General features: G+C 36.0%; 1 pseudogene; it reads left to right on the top strand.

Annotated features, from left to right (window-relative positions):
• The first annotated feature begins 4,349 nt into the window (after positions 1–4,349).
• On the top strand, positions 4,350–9,526 carry LOC130719510 (uncharacterized; annotated as a pseudogene).
• Positions 9,527–19,488: the final 9,962 nt, after the last annotated feature.

Here is a 19,488-nt window from a genome sequence, read left to right as displayed (position 1 = left end):
TTCTATGCTCAAAGTTTTGAGCATTTTGCAAAAATATCTTTTTAATTCGATTTCTTCTTTCAATCATCATCTATACCTTCCTACGTTCCATATTCACCGTCGGTGCGCTTAAATTTTCACTGATTCGCCGTAGATCTGAAAATCTAACTCAAAAACCCATTTCTCTGTGAGTTTACTTTTTGTACAAAAAATTCACGACTTAACTTAGTGCCTTTAGGATTAGTTGCTATAAATGACAATGTCTACAACCCTATCGGTTTACTTTTTAAAAATTTCAACTTTGAGTTTTTGAGTCTAAAATCTTAACCCAAATACCCCTATTTGCATTTCAATTCCGATAATTTTTTCAAGCATTGTTTTACCCTAGTTATGACCTAAGATTACCTAGAAAGTAAATTAGATCGAAGAAAAAGCGCTGAACGCTAACAGGGGGGGGGGTGGTCGAGAGATCTTTGTTAGAGGGGGAGAAAATTCTTTTTAGGAAAAACTCTTCCTTTTGTGTTAGATTATCGTACTCTGAAGCTTTTAAAGTTTCGTCTGACGTTAGTTAATACTGTTTAGATTGTATTGACTGAATAATTTTATGTTTGCTTAAAGGTTTGGTTTTGGAAACCTTGGGAGTGAGTGAGGCTTGCACTGTGATGCTGGACAACTTGGAGGTGAGGGAAACTTACTAGCTAGCTAATGAATTAGGCGTCGTTAACTTCGACTTGCATATTTAATTGTGATGATGTTGATTGAGCTGAATTGGAAAATGTTTTCTGAGGCTTCGACTGTTGTTAAACCTTGAAACTTGTGTCTCTGTTTTCTGGGGCTTCGGCCGACATATGTGTTGATGATTTGATTGTTGCTATGATTGATGTTGACTGAATCACATGCTATATATGTGCTAAGTGGCTAATCATAGGATGTGTTGATATCTGTGAATATGCTTTGGTGGATTGTACTAACTGATTGTGCAATTATTTATATATATCTGTGGATCATCGAAGTGTGGGGAAACGTGAAGTTGCCATTCTAGTGACGAGACTTTTAAGGGAATCATTGACAGGTCGGACCAAGGTTCGAACCTTTGTCGTTTTAGGGGATCGAGACCTTCTCAAGGAATTACATGAGTATGATGGAATCTTAGAACTTATAGTGTAGAGACAAAAAAGTAATAGAAATGGTTTTACAAATGAAATTCATAATACGCTAAACAACATTAGAACACTTTAAAATATTGATAATCTATTGAAGAATGCTTAGGGCTTGGATATGAGTTTCTGGAAAATGAGAAGTGTCGCTGATCCTAGTTTTGGGGAAAACCCTGTGTGCTTTGACACCTTTTGCCCGATGGGCAGTTTAATGTTAGACTACCTAAGGGATTAGTCTGGGAAACTAATAATTTTCTAAGTACGTTGTACGCTTTTGCTCGTAGAGCAGTTCAACCATCTAAAGGATGAGTCAGATGACTCGAGTAGTCATCAAGGGTGTTTGCACTCTTTTATCGTTGGAATTTGGGGTCGATGATTCGGCAATTACCTTAGGGTATTTTAGAGACAATATTCTCAGTTGTACACTTTGCGTTGATGAGGATGATACAATGTTTGGTTGATCATATTGCATCGCTCATTCATGTTTGAGGTTATGCGGCGGTTTGAATAGGGTTTTACGTTTAAAAACTTTCCCTCTAAGATCTTAACAAATCTTCTCGGTTTCAAGAACACAAACTGCAAGAGATAAAGAGATGAGAAAAACACACAAGTATTTTATCCTGGTTCACTTGATAAATCCTTCAATCCAGTCCAGTCCACCCATTAAGGTGATTTCTTCCTTCGTAAAATGAAGGTAATCCACTAATTAAAGATTGTTACAACTGCATTAACACAACTTGCTCAGTGACTAACAAATCTAAGAACTAGCAACACTAAGACACACAAGTCTTAGTCTTCTCAAGAATCCTGACCTCACTGGTCTCAGAAGGAAATACCATCAGATTGTAGAAGGTTTTGGTTTACAATAGGTTGCTTCTAACCAAGCAGTAGTAAACACAATAAGAACAATGAAGAAATATTGCTAAGGTATTCGCTTGTAGGTTTCACTTGTAATGCAAAATAGTTTCTTATCCAGTTTCTTCTCCCTTCAGCCTTTTTATACTCCAAGGTGAGGTGTTGTATTCGTTGAAAGAATCTATCCGTTGGAGGGAAATTCTGGAAATTCCAAAACCTGCCGTTGGAGGGCAGTTCTAGAAAGTACACTGCTTTTGTACTATTGACAATGACATTTGCCTTAGCCTAGTTGACTTCTGATCTTGGCGACGCTTCATGTTGGAACTTGTGAAGTAATTTGATCACAGTCAGAAGGAAGCTTGGATCCCCTGTCCTTCATAACTTCTGCTTCTGGAACGTTCACCCAGAACTTATGGTCTTCAGAATCAGAGTCACTCTGGTCTTGAGAGCCAGCTTACTCTTGGACTTCAGAATCTTCAAGTCTTCATCTTCTAGATCGTTTGCTCAGAACTTCTGGTCTTCAGAACTTCAACACTTGAATCTTCAGAGCCCACATCAGAGCTTTAATCTTCAGAACATCTGAAGCATTTACTATCGTTCAGAAGAACGTAGTGATTGCAGAAGCGTTTCACTGGTTACTCTTGGGTCTTAAACTTCTGATGGATATGTCTTTGAATCAGAATCAGAACTTGTTTGTCAAGCACTTAAAAGACAAACGTTAGAGTACCATAATTGTTCATACATAAATAACCTTGTTATCATCAAAACATAGAGTTGTACCACCTGATGATAACCCTAGGTTCTATGTGTCTTTAGTGTGGTAATTTGCATGTTTTGTTGAGTCTATTTGAGTTATTTCATTAGTTTTAGTGGGGTAGTTGCATAATTTTAGTATTTGGTTATTTTAATTAGTTTTATTAGTTTTTATGATATCTTTCTAGTTTTTGTTAGGATTTAAATGATTCTATTCTATGATAAGATAAGTTTAATTTAGATTGTTATCTTATAATTATTTCTAATCAGTTTTTATTTGCTTTGTTTTAGAGGAAGATTTGAAGGAAATCAAGAGAAGATTAAGATATGGAGTGGCTGGATATTTTGGCATCAAATCCGTGCAAATTCAGCTTGTTTCTCGCGCAAATGCTTGAGCTTCAGGATTGCTGGAATTTTTTGCACGAAAACTCGCGCCAATCCTTCCTTGTTTCGCGCAATTTCCATGCTTTTCCAATTCTGCCCGAATTTCCATGCTATTTTCAGTGTTTTATGGCGCAAATGCGCCAAGCTCTGCGGGAAGGCTATAAAAACACGGTTGTAACCTAATTTTGAGCATTCTTGGACGTGCAACATACTTTTGAGACTCTTTGGAGGCATAGCTTTGAATTCTCTAGGTTCCTTTACAGGTTTCTATTGATTTTTGATGTTTTGCTACCTTTTTCTTGAATTGTTTCCTATGACTATGAGGAACTAATCCTCTCTTGTACTGGGGATATGGTGTAGTTTTCTCTAAACTATGTTTTGATACGTTTCAGTTATATATGAATGGTTATTTTAGTTCATGAATTTCTTCTTTACTTCTATTGAATCCAATCGCGAAAGGGTTTCATGCTATCGTTTGCACAATTGGGAAATTGGTAGATGATAGGGATCTAGGAAGAAATTGAATAAGGGTCTCTACACCTTAGGGATAAGGGTAGCAATTTATTTGTGTTTGCCTGAACATGAAATTGTATCTCTAGTTAATTAGGATTAGGTACTAAGGAATTAGCTATCACTAATTAACTAGAAGGGGTGCTTGACTAAGGGATTAGCAAGTAAACATATAGGCTTAGCACCAGGAACAAATTTAACTAATTTCATATATAATTGTAGCGGGTAGAAACATAGCAAGGGTAAACGAAATCAATTCCCCGGTGCGCTTTTCTCTAAGTGATTTCAAATCAGTAATTATCTTTTCCACGTTTTCTTGTTACTTCGTTCTATCAACCAACTAAACCCTCTTTTAATTCCGCTTTTCGTCCTTACAGCGAGAATTTGGTAACATTAGAAGTAAACTATCACAATCCTTGTGTTCGATAATTAAACCCTGGGCGAAACTGTACACTTGCAGTTTGGCATATCAAGTTTTTGGCGCCGTTGCCGGGGATTGTGTTTAGTTTATTTTCTAATTTTTCTAAATCTATTTGTTAGGATTTTTACTTTAATTCTCTTGTGCGGGTATTACTAACTTCTGTTTGTTAGTGCATGCGAGGTACAATCAGTCCTGAATCTTTGTTGTTCGATCCAGAAATCGAAAGAACTTGTCGATCTAATCGTGCACAACAGAGGAAGAAGAAGGGCCAAGCCAAAGCTACCGCTGCAATGGAAGAAGCACAAGCTGAAGCAAGAAATCGAGCTGAGTATGAAGCAAGAGTGGAAGCTGAAGTTGAAGCTCGGATTCTTCGCCAGAAAGAAGAAGAAGCTGAACGTGATGCTCAGAGACCATTGAGGGAAATCACTGCCCCTCGTATGAGCTATACATATGAGGGCAGCGTTGTCCTTCCAGCAGACATACCAGACAACTTTCAGATTCCACATCATTATATTCAGTTGGTGAGCCAACATCAGTTCGGAGGTAAAGCGACTGAAGATCGGCATGCTCACATGGACAGATTCACCAGACATTGTGAGTCTCTGAAAAGGCGTGAAGTCAGCTTGGATACAGTCCGAATGATTCTTTTTCACTACACTTTGAAGGATGCTGCAGAAGATTGGTTGAGGTCACAACCCCCTAACAGCATTCGAACATGGGAGGACTTGGCAGAAAAATTTATCACCAAATTCTTTCCATCCACACACATCAGAAAGGCGAAGCAGGAAATTTATGCATTTAGACAAAGCAAATCTGAAAATTTGTATGAGGCTTGGGAGCGTTTCCAAGAACTTCTGAGAAAGTTCCCAGGTCATAATATTTCTGCTGGTGAACAAGTTGACAAATTCTACTCATCATTGCGTGAGTACGCGAGAGGTATGTTGGACGCAGCAGCTAATAGTGCATTTGATTCATTGCCTGCACACAGAGCTCTTGAGATCATCGACAATTTGGCCACTAGATCTTCACAGTCAGACTATGATAGAGAGAACCGGGAAAGTGTGCATGAAGTTGGAACAAATGATGATGTTCTCGCCTCCAACAGGAAGTTGTCACAAAAGATGGATGCCATAGTACAACGTTTGGACGGTCGGAAACCAAGTGTTGAAGATGCTGAATTTGGTGAGGAAGTGAAGGCAATGGGTAATCCTCAAAACAACCCTTACTCAAATACCTACAATCCGGGTTGGAGGAATCACCCTAACTTCTCATGGAGAGATCAAGACAAGTCTGGAAATTTGAGGCAGTACTCTAATCAAAGGGGTTATAGTCAAGATCAAAAATCTCCGTCCTCTCAAGAGCAAGGAAGTGGAAAGAAGAGCCTAGAAGAAATTGTGGGAGAACTGGCCCAAGCTACTAGCAAGCTTCAGGTGTCCACAGGTATGTTTCCTAGTAACATTGTGCCTAATCCTAGGGAGAATATTTCTGCTGTTACTCTAAGAAGTGGAAAAGTTATGCATGAAATTGAAAAGAAAAAAGATAGTGAAAAGAATAACAGTGAGGCTGGTAATAAAAGTGAATTTGAAGCAATAAGTAAGGAAAAAGATCAGAGTGAAAATATGATAGTAAGTGAGAATAAAGAAAAGAAAAGTCCTGCTTGTTGTGGCAAAATTCCTTTTCCCAATGCTTTAGTAAAAAAGAATTTGGAAAAACAGTTTTCAAAATTTTTAGAAGTTTTAAGAAGCTTCAAATTAACATTCCTTTTTCTGAAGCATTGGAGCAAATGCCCACTTATGCTAAGTTTATGAAAGACATTTTGTCAAGGAGAAGGAAGTTAAGTGAGGAGAGTGAAACTATAATGTTAACTGAGGAATGCAGTGCTATTCTGCAGAAGAAGCTTCCTCCTAAGCTAAAAGATCCTGGCAGCTTCACAATATCTGTTGACATAGAAGGTCTAACTGTAGGAAGAGCGTTGTGTGATCTAGGTGCTAGTATTAATTTGATGTCTTTGACCATGTTTGAACGGTTAGATATAGGAGAAGTCACCCCTACTATGATCTCTCTCCAGTTAGCTGATAGGTCACTTAAGACACCCTATGGAATAGTGGAGGATGTGTTAGTGCGAGTTGATAAATTTGTTTTTCCTGTAGACTTTGTGGTGTTAGATATGGAAGAAGACACTAGGGTCCGTCTCATTTTAGGTAGACCATTCCTAGCTACTGGGAGAGCGTTAATAGATGTAGAATTGGGGACCATGGACCTTAGAGTAGCTGATGAGAAAGTGACATTTTCTGTGTGGAAGAATATGAAACACCCAAACAAGGAAGAAGATGTGTTTAGAGTCGAGGTAGTGGATGAGTTTGTGTGTAAGGAATTTATGAGAATCTCTATGAAGGATCCTTACGAGGCTGTGATCATGGAAGGAATAGAGGTAGATGATATAGATTTTGAGGAAGAAGAGGTGAATGCTGCCATAGGACAACTAGATTCCCTCAACCAATACCACCCTAGGAGGAATTTGATAGAGGAACTCCGTAGAGATGAGGAAAGTTCTGAAAAGAAAGATAAGGCTGAATTGAAACAATTACCATCCACTCTCAAGTATGTTTATCTTGAGGAGGGTGAATCTAAACCTGTTATTATTAACAAGTCTCTTTCCCTTCTTGAAGAAGAGAAATTGTTGCGTGTTCTGAGAGAGCACAAGTCAGCTTTGGGTTGGACTATTGATGACATTAAGGGCATAAGCCCCACAATTTGCATGCATAAAATTTTAATGGAAAATGAATATAAGCCTGTGGTCCAACCTCAAAGGAGACTTAATCCAACAATGAAAGAGGTGGTGAGAAAAGAAGTAATAAAATTGCTTGATGCGGGTATCATATACCCGATTTCTGATAGTGAATGGGTTAGTCCAGTTCAAGTGGTTCCTAAGAAAGGAGGAATCACTGTTGTTCAGAACGAGAACAACGAATTGATCCCAACTAGACAAGTCACGGGATGGAGAGTTTGCATAGACTACCGGCGGCTTAACTCAGCTACCCGGAAAGATCACTTCCCCCTCCCCTTTATTGATCAAATGCTTGAAAAGTTAGCTGGACATAAATATTATTGCTTTCTAGATGGTTATTCTGGATATAATCAAATTGTTGTTGCACCTGAAGACCAAGAGAAGACTGCTTTTACTTGTCCCTACGGGGTGTTTGCTTATAGGAGAATGCCTTTTGGGCTTTGTAATGCTCCTGCAACTTTTCAACGATGTATGTTTGCTATTTTCTCTGATCTTATTGAACATTGTATTGAAATATTTATGGATGATTTTTCTGTGTTTGGTCCTACTTTTGATGCATGCTTGCATAACCTTACTCTTGTATTGAAACGATGTCAAGAAACAAATTTAGTTTTGAATTGGGAAAAATGTCATTTTATGGTTCGTGATGGAATTGTTCTTGGCCATCGTGTCTCTGAAAAGGGGTTAGAAGTGGATAGAGCAAAAATTGAAGTAATTGATAAACTCCCTCCCCCTTCTAATATAAAAGGTGTTAGAAGTTTTCTAGGTCATGCCGGTTTCTATAGACGTTTCATTAAAGATTTTTCAAAAATTGCTAAACCCATGACAAATCTACTTGAGAAAGATGCTCCATTCATATTTGATGAACATTGTGTTAGTGCTTTTAATTTGATTAAACAAAGACTTGTAACTGCTCCTGTGATAGTTGCACCTGATTGGTCTTTACCTTTTGAAATAATGTGTGATTCGAGTGATATAGCTGTAGGAGCCGTGTTGTGTCAAAAGAAAGAAAAAGTGTTGCATGCAATCTATTATGCTAGTAAGGTTTTAAATGAAGCACAAAGGAATTATACAACCACTGAAAAAGAATTACTTGCTATTGTTTTTGCATGTGAAAAGTTTAGGTCATATGTGGTGGGCTCTAAAGTTATTGTTCATACTGACCACTCTGCCTTGAAGCATTTACTGTCTAAGCAGGACTCTAAACCCAGGTTGATAAGGTGGATCTTACTTCTGCAAGAGTTTGATCTGGAGATCAAAGATAAGAAAGGGAAGGACAATGGTGTTGCTGACCACTTGTCAAGAATTGAAGGCGGAGATTCCAACTTAATTCCTATTTCTGAGGAATTCCCAGATGAGAAACTTTTTTCCCTTAACTCTTCTTCTTTACCTTGGTACACTAATTTTGCTAATTATAGAGCTGCTAATGTGTTGCCACCTGATTTTACATGGCAACAAAAGAAGAAGTTTTTGCATGATGTTAAATTTTATCTGTGGGAGGAACCTTTTTTGTTTAGGTGGTGTGCTGATGGAGTGATAAGGAAGTGTGTCCCTGAGGAGGAATTTGAAAATATTTTGTGGCATTGCCATGGCTCTGAGTATGGGGGACATTTTAGTGGAGAGAGGACGGCAGCAAAGGTCCTCCAAAGTGGTTTTTATTGGCCTTCACTATTCAAAGATAGTAGGCAATTTGTTGAGAGGTGTGATAGGTGCCAAACAACTGGAAACATCTCTAGGAAGAATGAGATGCCCCTGAAAAATATTTTAGAAGTTGAACTTTTTGACGTGTGGGGTATCGATTTCATGGGACCTTTCCCAGTTTCCTATGGATGTCAGTACATTCTTGTGGCTGTAGACTATGTTTCTAAGTGGGTTGAAGCTTCCGCCCTCTCAACAAATGATGCCAAGGTTGTAGTGGCATTTCTAAAGAAAAATATTTTCACTAGATTTGGAGTTCCAAGGGCTATCATTAGTGACGGGGGGACACATTTTTGTAACAAAGCATTTGAATCCCTTCTAGAAAAATATGGTGTCAAGCACAAGGTTGCTACCCCCTATCACCCACAAACTAGTGGTCAGGTTGAAGTTTCAAATAGGGAGCTCAAAAGGATTTTAGAAAAGGTGGTTAGTTCGTCCCGTAAAGATTGGTCTAAGAAATTAGACGACACTTTATGGGCGTACCGAACTGCGTTCAAAACTCCTATTGGAACTTCTCCATTTCAACTAGTTTATGGGAAGTCATGTCACTTGCCAGTGGAACTTGAACATAAGGCTTATTGGGCAACAAAATGTCTGAATTTTGATTTAAAAGATGCTAGTGGTAAGAGACTCTTGCAATTAAATGAGTTAGATGAATTTAGGCTTCAAGCCTATGAGAGTTCTCGCATTTAGAAGGAAAGGACTAAGAAGTGGCATGATAGTAAAATTGTGAGAAGAGAGTTTGTCCCTGGTCAACAAGTTTTACTTTATAACTCAAGGTTAAGATTATTTCCGGGAAAATTAAAGTCTCGTTGGTCGGGACCTTTCATTGTAAAGGAAGTATTCCCTCATGGAGCTGTTGAAATTGAAGAGCCAAGTTCTAAACGAGCTTTCACCGTGAATGGTCAAAGACTTAAGTTATATCATGGGGGTGAAATAGTTAGAGGAAAGACCACCTTGGGCTTAGCTTCTCCTACGTAGACATGCGGAACAAGAGTCTAACAAGGACTATAACATTGTGCTTTTTGGGAGACAACCCAAGCAAAAGTAGCATAGTAGAGTAAGTTTTATTTTATTTTATTGGCATTTATGTTATTTTATTTTAGTATAGTATATTACAAGTATCATTAATTGAAAAAAAAATATAAAAAAAAAACGAAAAAAAAAATAAAAAAAATCAATTTCTGCACTGAATTCGTGCAGTACCCTGTGCCCACGGTGCATTTGCACCAAAGTATTATATTCTGGTATTTTTTGCACCAAATTAATGCAAATTCTAGTGTTTTGTGGCGCAATTACGCCAACAATTAATTCAAAACAAAAGAAATCTTTGAGAATATATCTGAATGTTTTGAAAAGTTGGTTGTATCTTTTAAAAACAGTACAAATCTGATTTACTTTACTAAGAGATAATTTAAATTAGAGATGAATCAGTTATACTGTTTTTATTTAACCCTCCTTTTGTTATGCCCTCTCACTCACGCCGCCTCACACGGATGTAGCGGGAGCAGACACTGATGATGATGATCCGAATGAATCAGATTGAGGGAGTGCTGAACTTTTTCTTTTATTTTATTCTTAGTATTAGTTTTTGAGTTTCACTTTTCTTAGTTGGAGTCTTGCATGATAGTCTAGTGTGTTAATTGAGTCTGCATCTGCCATGTAGTTTCTATTTTATTTTATCTTGTTTGTGTGAAGTTGGAACTCTGGTTATTATCTCTCATATGCTTAACGTCTCAAGTGATTGTAACTCTAGCTAAATGCCTAATTTTCAAAAGTTTTCGATATTCTTGCTCTGTGAAATTATTGGGACATGACATATTATTGAGAGAGATGAGTGAATTCTGGGTTTGAGTGATGAATCACTGGGTGGTGCTGAACTGAATTCATTGGGGGTTCATTATTTTACCCCTTGTTCTTGCTGAGCGTCGAGTGTTCTCTTTATTCCTGACTTACCTGAACTTGTTTGGTTCTGCTCTGAAATGCATGTTAAGGTGATAGTGATGTGCTTGTGACTGGTATGAGATTCTTAGGCAGTTTTCTGGCTTTCAGATATTGTTTCAATTAATCCTTAGTTGCCCAAGTTGAGCTTGATTGTGATATTTTCTTGGTCCCAAACTGAAACATCTTTGCAAACTGTTAAGTGATCTTAGCCATGAAAAGAGCAAAGCATAACATATGTGTGAAAAGGTTCCTTTTCTCTCCTCTTGCAAGTGAAAATGTACTCAAGTTGTTGAAAGATAAAAAGAAAAAAAAAAAGAAACAACAAAGAAAAAAAAACAAGAAAGAAGAAAAAGAACGAAAATGAGTACAAGGAGAGGGAAGAGAAGAACATTAAGTACTTTGGAAATAATGCTCTAAGTTATCAATGAAATAGATCATCTAACTGTTTTGTTTTTTTTGAGTGTGTAGCCTTGTGCGTTCCTTTCTTATCCTACCTGACGTTACACCTTAGCCTCATTGCAACCCTTATGAATCTCCTACTTGGTGCATAGCATTACATTGTCTGATTTAATGTGATTGATTATCAGAACCGAGACATAGTACTTGTTTTGTCAGATGCACTAAATGATTGATGACGCATACTTGCGTGGGTGAGTGTTTGATGTGAATTCTGCACAACACTACCTTAGTATTTTCATCCTCTCTGATTCAGGTTTCTTATCTTTTGATTCAGTATGTTCATGAACTAATTATCTTTGTGGAGCATGTGTATCTGTTTGTTACATGTTTTGGCATTTCTCTTGGAGTTATTTTGTTCCGTGCTTGAGGACAAGCAACCTTAAGTTTACGCTTGAGGACAAGCTGTCGTTGAGTATAGGGGTGTTGATAACCCTAGGTTCTATGTGTCTTTAGTGTGGTAATTTGCATGTTTTGTTGAGTCTATTTGAGTTATTTCATTAGTTTTAGTGGGGTAGTTGCATTATTTTAGTATTTGGTTATTTTAATTAGTTTTATTAGTTTTTATGATATCTTTCTAGTTTTTGTTAGGATTTAAATGATTCTATTCTATGATAAGATAAGTTTAATTTAGATTGTTATCTTATAATTATTTCTAATCAGTTTTTATTTGCTTTGTTTTAGAGGAAGATTTGAAGGAAATCAAGAGAAGATTAAGATATGGAGTGGCTGGAGATTTTGGCATCAGATCCGTGCAAATTCAGCTTGTTTCTCGCGCAAATGCTTGAGCTTCAGGATTGCTGGAATTTTTTGCACGAAAACTCGCGCCAATCCTTCCCTGTTTCGCGCAATTTCCATGCTTTTCCAATTCTGCCCGAATTTCCATGCTATTTTCAGTGTTTTATGGCGCAAATGCGCCAAGCTCTGCGGGAAGGCTATAAAAACACGGTTGTAACCTAATTTTGAGCATTCTTGGACGTGCAACATACTTTTGAGACTCTTTGGAGGCATAGCTTTGAATTCTCTAGGTTCCTTTACAGGTTTCTATTGATTTTTGATGTTTTGCTACCTTTTTCTTGAATTGTTTCCTATGACTATGAGGAACTAATCCTCTCTTGTACTGCGGATATGGTGTAGTTTTCTCTAAACTATGTTTTGATACGTTTCAGTTATATATGAATGGTTATTTTAGTAGATGAATTTCTTCTTTACTTCTATTGAATCCAATCGCGAAAGGGTTTCATGCTATCGTTTGCACAATTGGGAAATTGGTAGATGATAGGGATCTAGGAAGAAATTGAATAAGGGTCTCTACACCTTAGGGAAAAGGGTAGCAATTTATTTGTGTTTGCCTGAACATGAAATTGTATCTCTAGTTAATTAGGATTAGGTACTAAGGAATTAGCTATCACTAATTAACTAGAAAGGGTGCTTGACTAAGGGATTAGCAAGTAAACATATAGGCTTAGCACCAGGAACAGATTTAACTAATTTCATATATAATTGTAGCGGGTAGAAACATAGCAAGGGTAAACGAAATCAATTCCCCGGTGCGCTTTTCTCTAAGTGATTTCAAATCAGTAATTATCTTTTCCACGTTTTCTTGTTACTTCGTTCTATCAACCAACTAAACCCTCTTTTAATTTCGCTTTTCGTCCTTACAGCGAGAATTTGGTAACATTAGAAGTAAACTATCACAATCCTTGTGTTCGATAATTAAACCCTGGGAGAAACTGTACACTTGCAGTTTGGCACATCAAGTTTTTGAGGCGCCGTCCCCGGGAATGCTCAAAATTAGGTTACAACCGTGTTTTTATAGCCTTCCCGCAGAGCTTGGCGCATTTGCGCCATAAAACACTGAAAATAGCATGGAAATTCGGGCAGAATTGGAAAAGCATGGAAATTGCGCGAAACAGGGAAGGATTGGCGCGAGTTTTCGTGCAAAAAATTCCAGCAATCCTGAAGCTCAAGCATTTGCGCGAGAAACAAGCTGAATTTGCACGGATCTGATGCCAAAATCTCCAGCCACTCCATATCTTAATCTTCTCTTGATTTCCTTCAAATCTTCCTCTAAAACAAAGCAAATAAAAACTGATTAGAAATAATTATAAGATAACAATCTAAATTAAACTTATCTTATCATAGAATAGAATCATTTAAATCCTAACAAAAACTAGAAAGATATCATAAAAACTAATAAAACTAATTAAAATAACCAAATACTAAAATAATGCAACTACCCCACTAAAACTAATGAAATAACTCAAATAGACTCAACATAACATGCAAATTACCACACTAAAGACACATAGAACCTAGGGTTATCAACACCCCTATACTCAACGACAGCTTGTCCTCAAGCGTAAACTTAAGGTTGCTTGTCCTCAAGTACAGAACAAAATAACTCCAAGAGAAATGCCAAAACATGTAACAAACAGATACACATGCTCCACAAAGATAATTAGTTCATGAACATACTGAATCAAAAGATAAGAAACCTGAATCAGAGAGGATGAAAACACTAAGGTAGTGTTGTGCAGAATTCACATCAAACACTCACCCACGCAAGTATGCGTCATCAATCATTTAGTGCATTTGACAAAACAAGTACTATGTCTCGGTTCTGATAATCAATCACATTAAATCAGACAATGTAATGCTATGCACCAAGTAGGAGATTCATAAGGGTTGCAATGAGGCTAAGGTGTAACGTCAGGTAGGATAAGAAAGGAACGCACAAGGCTACACACTCAAAAAAAAAACAAAACAGTTAGATGATCTATTTCATTGATAACTTAGAGCATTATTTCCAAAGTACTTAATGTTCTTCTCTTCCCTCTCCTTGTACTTATTTTAGTTCATGAATTTCTTCTTTACTTCTATTGAATCCAATCGCGAAAGGGTTTCATGCTATCGTTTGCACAATTGGGAAATTGGTAGATGATAGGGATCTAGGAAGAAATTGAATAAGGGTCTCTACACCTTAGGGATAAGGGTAGCAATTTATTTGTGTTTGCCTGAACATGAAATTGTATCTCTAGTTAATTAGGATTAGGTACTAAGGAATTAGCTATCACTAATTAACTAGAAGGGGTGCTTGACTAAGGGATTAGCATGTAAACATATAGGCTTAGTACCAGGAACAGATTTAACTAATTTCATATATAATTGTAGCGGGTAGAAACATAGCAAGGGTAAACGAAATCAATTCCCCGGTGCGCTTTTCTCTAAGTGATTTCAAATCAGTAATTATCTTTTCCACGTTTTCTTGTTACTTCGTTCTATCAACCAACTAAACCCTCTTTTAATTTCACTTTTCGTACTTACAGCGAGAATTTGGTAACATTAGAAGTAAACTATCACAATCCTTGTGTTCGATAATTAAACCCTGGGCGAAACTGTACACTTGCAGTTTGGCATATCACCTGACCAAATCTCGGTCTTACAATCCCCCCTTTTTGATGATAACAAAACCAAGTATTTTGATGAACAATTCTTAAACAGTAAACTGAATACACTTAGATTTTAAAGTATCAGAGATTAACTTATCCTGATATGTATAATTTATTTAGCTCCTTCTGAATCCAAGTCATGAGCTTGATTCTGATCTAAGCTCCCCCTGAATCCAAGACTTAATGAAACCGTTAGAATAGTCTAGATTTTGAGCTAAATTGAGATAGTGATCAGAGTGATATCAATTAGAGCAATATAGATAGTTCATCATATGATATAAGTATTGTAAGTGAATCAGAACTATAATAGATCAGAGTATAAAATCACTTCAGAAGAAATGAAATGTATTCCTTGATGTTGCCTCATGAAGATCTATAGTTATAACGATTGATCACTTAATCTCCAAAACTTGAAATATATAAAAAAAACGTAGGTTGTACTCCCTCTGATTTAAGATAAAAGGACTAAGTTCACAAGATAAGATAAAGAAGAAAATAAAAGAGGTCGGAAGCAGAACTATATATATATATATATATATATATATATATATATATATATATACTATTGCCAGAATCTCTTTTTTGACAGTTGAATACTTTTGTTGGGCAGGATGCCAAATTCCTGAATAAAATCTCACAATTTGGTCTTTTGAAGAATTAACACCTTTTTGTTTAAGTATTCCCCCATAACCCAGATCTGAGGCATCTGTTTCTACTATTAAAGAGGCTTCAAGGTCTGGTATTCCTAGGTAAGGAAGATATTTAACTGACTCCTTTACCTTTTGAATGACTATGGTCATTTCTTCATCCCATTGTGGAGGGTCCTTTCTAAGCCTTTTGAACAATGGAGCACATACGACCCTAATGTTTGGAATGAAATCGGCTATGTAATTTACACAACCCAAAAATCTTTGTAATTGGTTTTTATCTTTAATTTCATCTGGAAATTTTCCAGCAAATTCTAAGGATCTTTGAATAGGGGTTATTGTGCTTTGATAAATTTCATAACCAAGAAATCTTGTTTTAGTTTGAGAGATTTTCATTTTCTTGGCCGAAACTACTAGATCATTTTCTTTGATAACTTCAATGAATTTATTTAAGTGTTGAATGTGTTGGCTAATATTTTTTGAGAATATTAGGACATCATCTAGATAAACTATTGAAAATTCGATATAGGGGTTAAAGATTTCATTCATGATATTTTGGAATTCACTGGGAGAATTTTTGAGACCTTGAGGCATTACGTTCCACTCATAATGGCCAAAAGGAACTACAAATGCAGTTTTGTATCTATCTTCTTCTGCCACTGAAATTTGATAATATCCTGATTTCATATCAAATTTTGAGAATATAGTAGAGTTATGTAATCTTTTGATTAAATCAATCTTATTAGGTATTGGGTACCTGATCCATCTTAGCACCTTGTTAAGAGGTTTATAATTGATGACTAGCCTTGGAGCACCACGTTCTTGTTCAGAAGCGTTAAGCACATAAAACCCTGAACAACTCCATGGTGATTTTGAGGGTCTAACAAGACCTTTGTCTAAATATTCTTGAATCTCCTTTTTACAATATTCTAGATATTGTTGATTCATTTGAATAGGACGTGCTTTTGTAGGTATGTTTTTCTCGTTAAATCCTTCTTCATATGGTAAAGTAATGGTATGAGTCTTGCGATGATGGAAAGCCATAGGATTTATTTCACAAATTTCCCTTTCTATTTTATCGTGAAATTCTGTGATTATCTTTTGAAGATTTGGAGTCTGAATCTGTTCTTCAATTCTTTTATATTGAATTTCCTTATTTAACATCTTGATATGTTTTCTTTTTTGTTTAATTAGAGTATCTCTTTTTCGCTGAATTAAATTAACTCTTGAGATTGACGCATCTTGTAGAAGATTTAGTTCCTTTAACCTTGGGGGCTGTAGGAATTCAAAGAAAACTTCTTGTCCTAGAGCTTCTGTAATTATTCCTTCTCTTGAAATCTTAAATGGGTATAGTAAGCTTATGAACGGTGTTCCTAATATTACGTTGTTTGGTATATTTTTTGCTAGAACAAATGAGGTAGTGTAGCAGATTTTGTTTTTACAAATTTTTGCTTGTGATAATTTATATCGTATATTAAGTTTTGATCCTGTGGCACTACTAACTCCATCGGTAGTTTTCTCGTAGTATTGAGTAGGAATCAATCCTTCTTGAATGCAATTTACATCAGCTCCGCTATCTATTAGAGCCACAATGTTAAATCTTTCTTCATGAATTATAAAGTTATTTCACAATGCCACTTGTGTATGGTAATTATATTGAGCATGTTAATATATGTTTGCTGATTACTATCTGAATTGTCTAGGTCCTCACCCCTAGAAGAACTAGCTTTGTAATTCTGGGTTTTGAAGATTTCCTTACCCTCTAATTCCATTAACCTATATTCTAAGTTAATGTCATTTTGTTTTAGAGTGGTTATCTCTTCTTTAATCATTTTGATCTCACCTTGAAGATCTTTTATTGAGACAGTCTCACTTGGTTTTTTAAACCTTTTAAGGATCTCATTCATATTTATTGGGTCTACCTCTTCAATTTTAAAATTTTCAGTTTTTTTGACCAAAACATTTAATTGGCTTATGAATTCATCTCTAAGAGGCGAATCTTCCATTTTGTCAATTATGGAAATTAGACTGAGCGTTTGATCTTTAGTGAGCATGTTGACTTGCCTGAGACAACTTGAACAGTCACAAGGACTTGTCCCATCTTGACCTATACACTCTTCTTCTTCATTTTCAGAAAAATTAGAGTCTGTTTCATTAGAGTATTCAATTTGATTGACCTCTTCGTCCTCTTCATATTCTGAAGTAGACAAGTCTTCAGGTTCTTCGGTATTTATTAAAACACTTAATAAACTTTGTTTGATGTTTTCTTCAAGTTTAAGATTATTAATCTTTTGTTGAGTTGTACATTTATTAGCATAATGACCTGGTCTTCCACACTTCCAACAAACATTTTTCTTATTATTGTTAGAACTTTTAGTAGGCTTCTTATTAAAGCCTTTGTTTGTTTGTTCTGGTTTTTGAAAATTAGATTTTTTCCTAAAAGGTCTCTTGTTGGTTGAGGAATCTCTCTGAGCTGCTTTTCTTTTGATAGTTCTTTTGTGTTGTGTGGTAGGAGCTCTAATGGGTTCTACTCCATATTGTTGGCAAAAGTTTCCTACTTCTTGCCTGCTTATTGAAACTTCTTTTTGCAATTTATTTTGGAGTTTGAAGTCGGTACAAACTTGCAAACCCGTATGAATTATTGCATTATGAATTTGTCCAAAAGTTAATAAGTTAAAATCAGGAGGGCTCTCACTGAAGATTTGGATGGTTTGGTAGACTTTTTCTTGCATTAATTTGGGAAGCCCAGCTATGAAGCGTTCTTTCCAGAATGCACTGGACCCATTTTCTCTTAATACAACTTTTGAGAGGAACATGTCTTTATACCAACGGTAATCAGACATGGTTGGACAGTAGAGATTGGCGAGCTGATTTTTAGCTCTTTCTCTGAACATATTGAGATCTCCTACAAAGTGTAATATTATTGTGTAAACTAATGTAGAAACGACATCTTCCTCACCATTTTCTTTTGTCTTGGTTAGGATTACCATTCTATCTTGTTCATTTATTAAGTTATCCCACCAACCCTTTAACTGACCAGTGAAGCCTTGAGTAATGACGAAGGCAGCTGCTCGATCAGAATTGTTTTTTGATTTATAAGCCATAGCAGCCATAACCATTTGATTTGTTAAATCAAGAATAGCTTGTTCACTCATGCCATCTAGATTCCATTCATTAATTCCAGATCCTGAAAAATGATTTTGAACAAGTTCTCCTCGTTCTTCAAATTGGACATCTGGATAGGTTGGTCTATTGTAATAGTTTCTAAGCTTGGGATAATGTGGTTGGTTTCCCTTTATCTTATTAATGGATAAATCTTCTTTTTCAAGATGATTTACCATTGGATCTCTTATAGTAAGTTTTTGCAGTTTAATTTTGATATCTTCTAAGTCTTGTGTTTTAGAAATCTTGATAGAACTTAGATCTTCTTTTGTATAGCTAGGAACCTTCAGAATAGGGCTTTGTAAACCTTTTCCTGTCATGGAAAGAGTATGAATTTTACCTTTTTCTTCCTTTGATTCTATCCTCGTTAACTGTTTTGTCATGGTAGTTAATATAAAGTTTGAATAATTCATTTGCTGATGAATTTTACCAATGTCTTTCTTATCAACTATTCCTTCTATATTTATCTTTTTGTACGGAGAGGCTGTGACTTCTTGATCTCCTACTTGGATTTTTACTCCCTCTTGGGGTAGATATTCTGAGGTTACTACCTTATCTTGAATAGTTTTCCAGTTTGAACTTATTGTTTCTAGAGGATTAACTTCTTTTGCAAAAGGATAATCTATATTAGTTTTGATACATAATGATTCAAACCAGTCAAAGAAATAATAGTTAAGTTCTTGATCTTCCATAGACTGGTAATGTAGAGTCCTATAGTTTTCTGTCTCTTCTTTAGGAAAGGTTGCAAAATACCAATCCCTTTTTGGCTTATTGTAATCTGCTAAAAAATTCTCTTTAATCCACTTCTTGTCAATTTGAAAAGGGTACTCTCTTGTTAATGTGTTTAAAACTTGAGAAGCGATTGGGGAATATTCAGGAGAACCTGTATTTTTCTGATAAACAGGTTGAGAGAGGTTTGGATAACTATTATCTAACCCTTTGAGTCTTATTGTTGATTCTATTGAAGATACAGATGTTCTGGGGATGTCTACTTTATATAATTGTTTAGGGGTCCTAACAGCAAAAGAATTTGATCTATTCATTCTTAGAGTTAGGTTTGTTCCTTCTTGAATTATTTCACGTACTTGTGTATTATGAACCTTTTGTTGAGGTAAAGAGCTCTTGAATACCCATTCTTCAGGAACTTTACTCATAACTTCATCATGAGTAAGCTTCTTCGGAACTTGTACTGAAGATCTTTTTAGATTTGCTTCTAACATAATAGTTTCTTGTTTTGGTGATGATCTTAAAGCTTTAAAATTATAATTAATTTTTGAAACTT

Source organism: Lotus japonicus, chromosome 5, assembly GCF_012489685.1.
Source record: "Lotus japonicus ecotype B-129 chromosome 5, LjGifu_v1.2".
Classification (NCBI taxonomy): Eukaryota; Viridiplantae; Streptophyta; class Magnoliopsida; order Fabales; family Fabaceae; genus Lotus; species Lotus japonicus.
The sequence above is the reverse complement of the archived record's forward strand: the minus strand, read 5'-3'. Positions and strand labels throughout refer to the sequence as shown.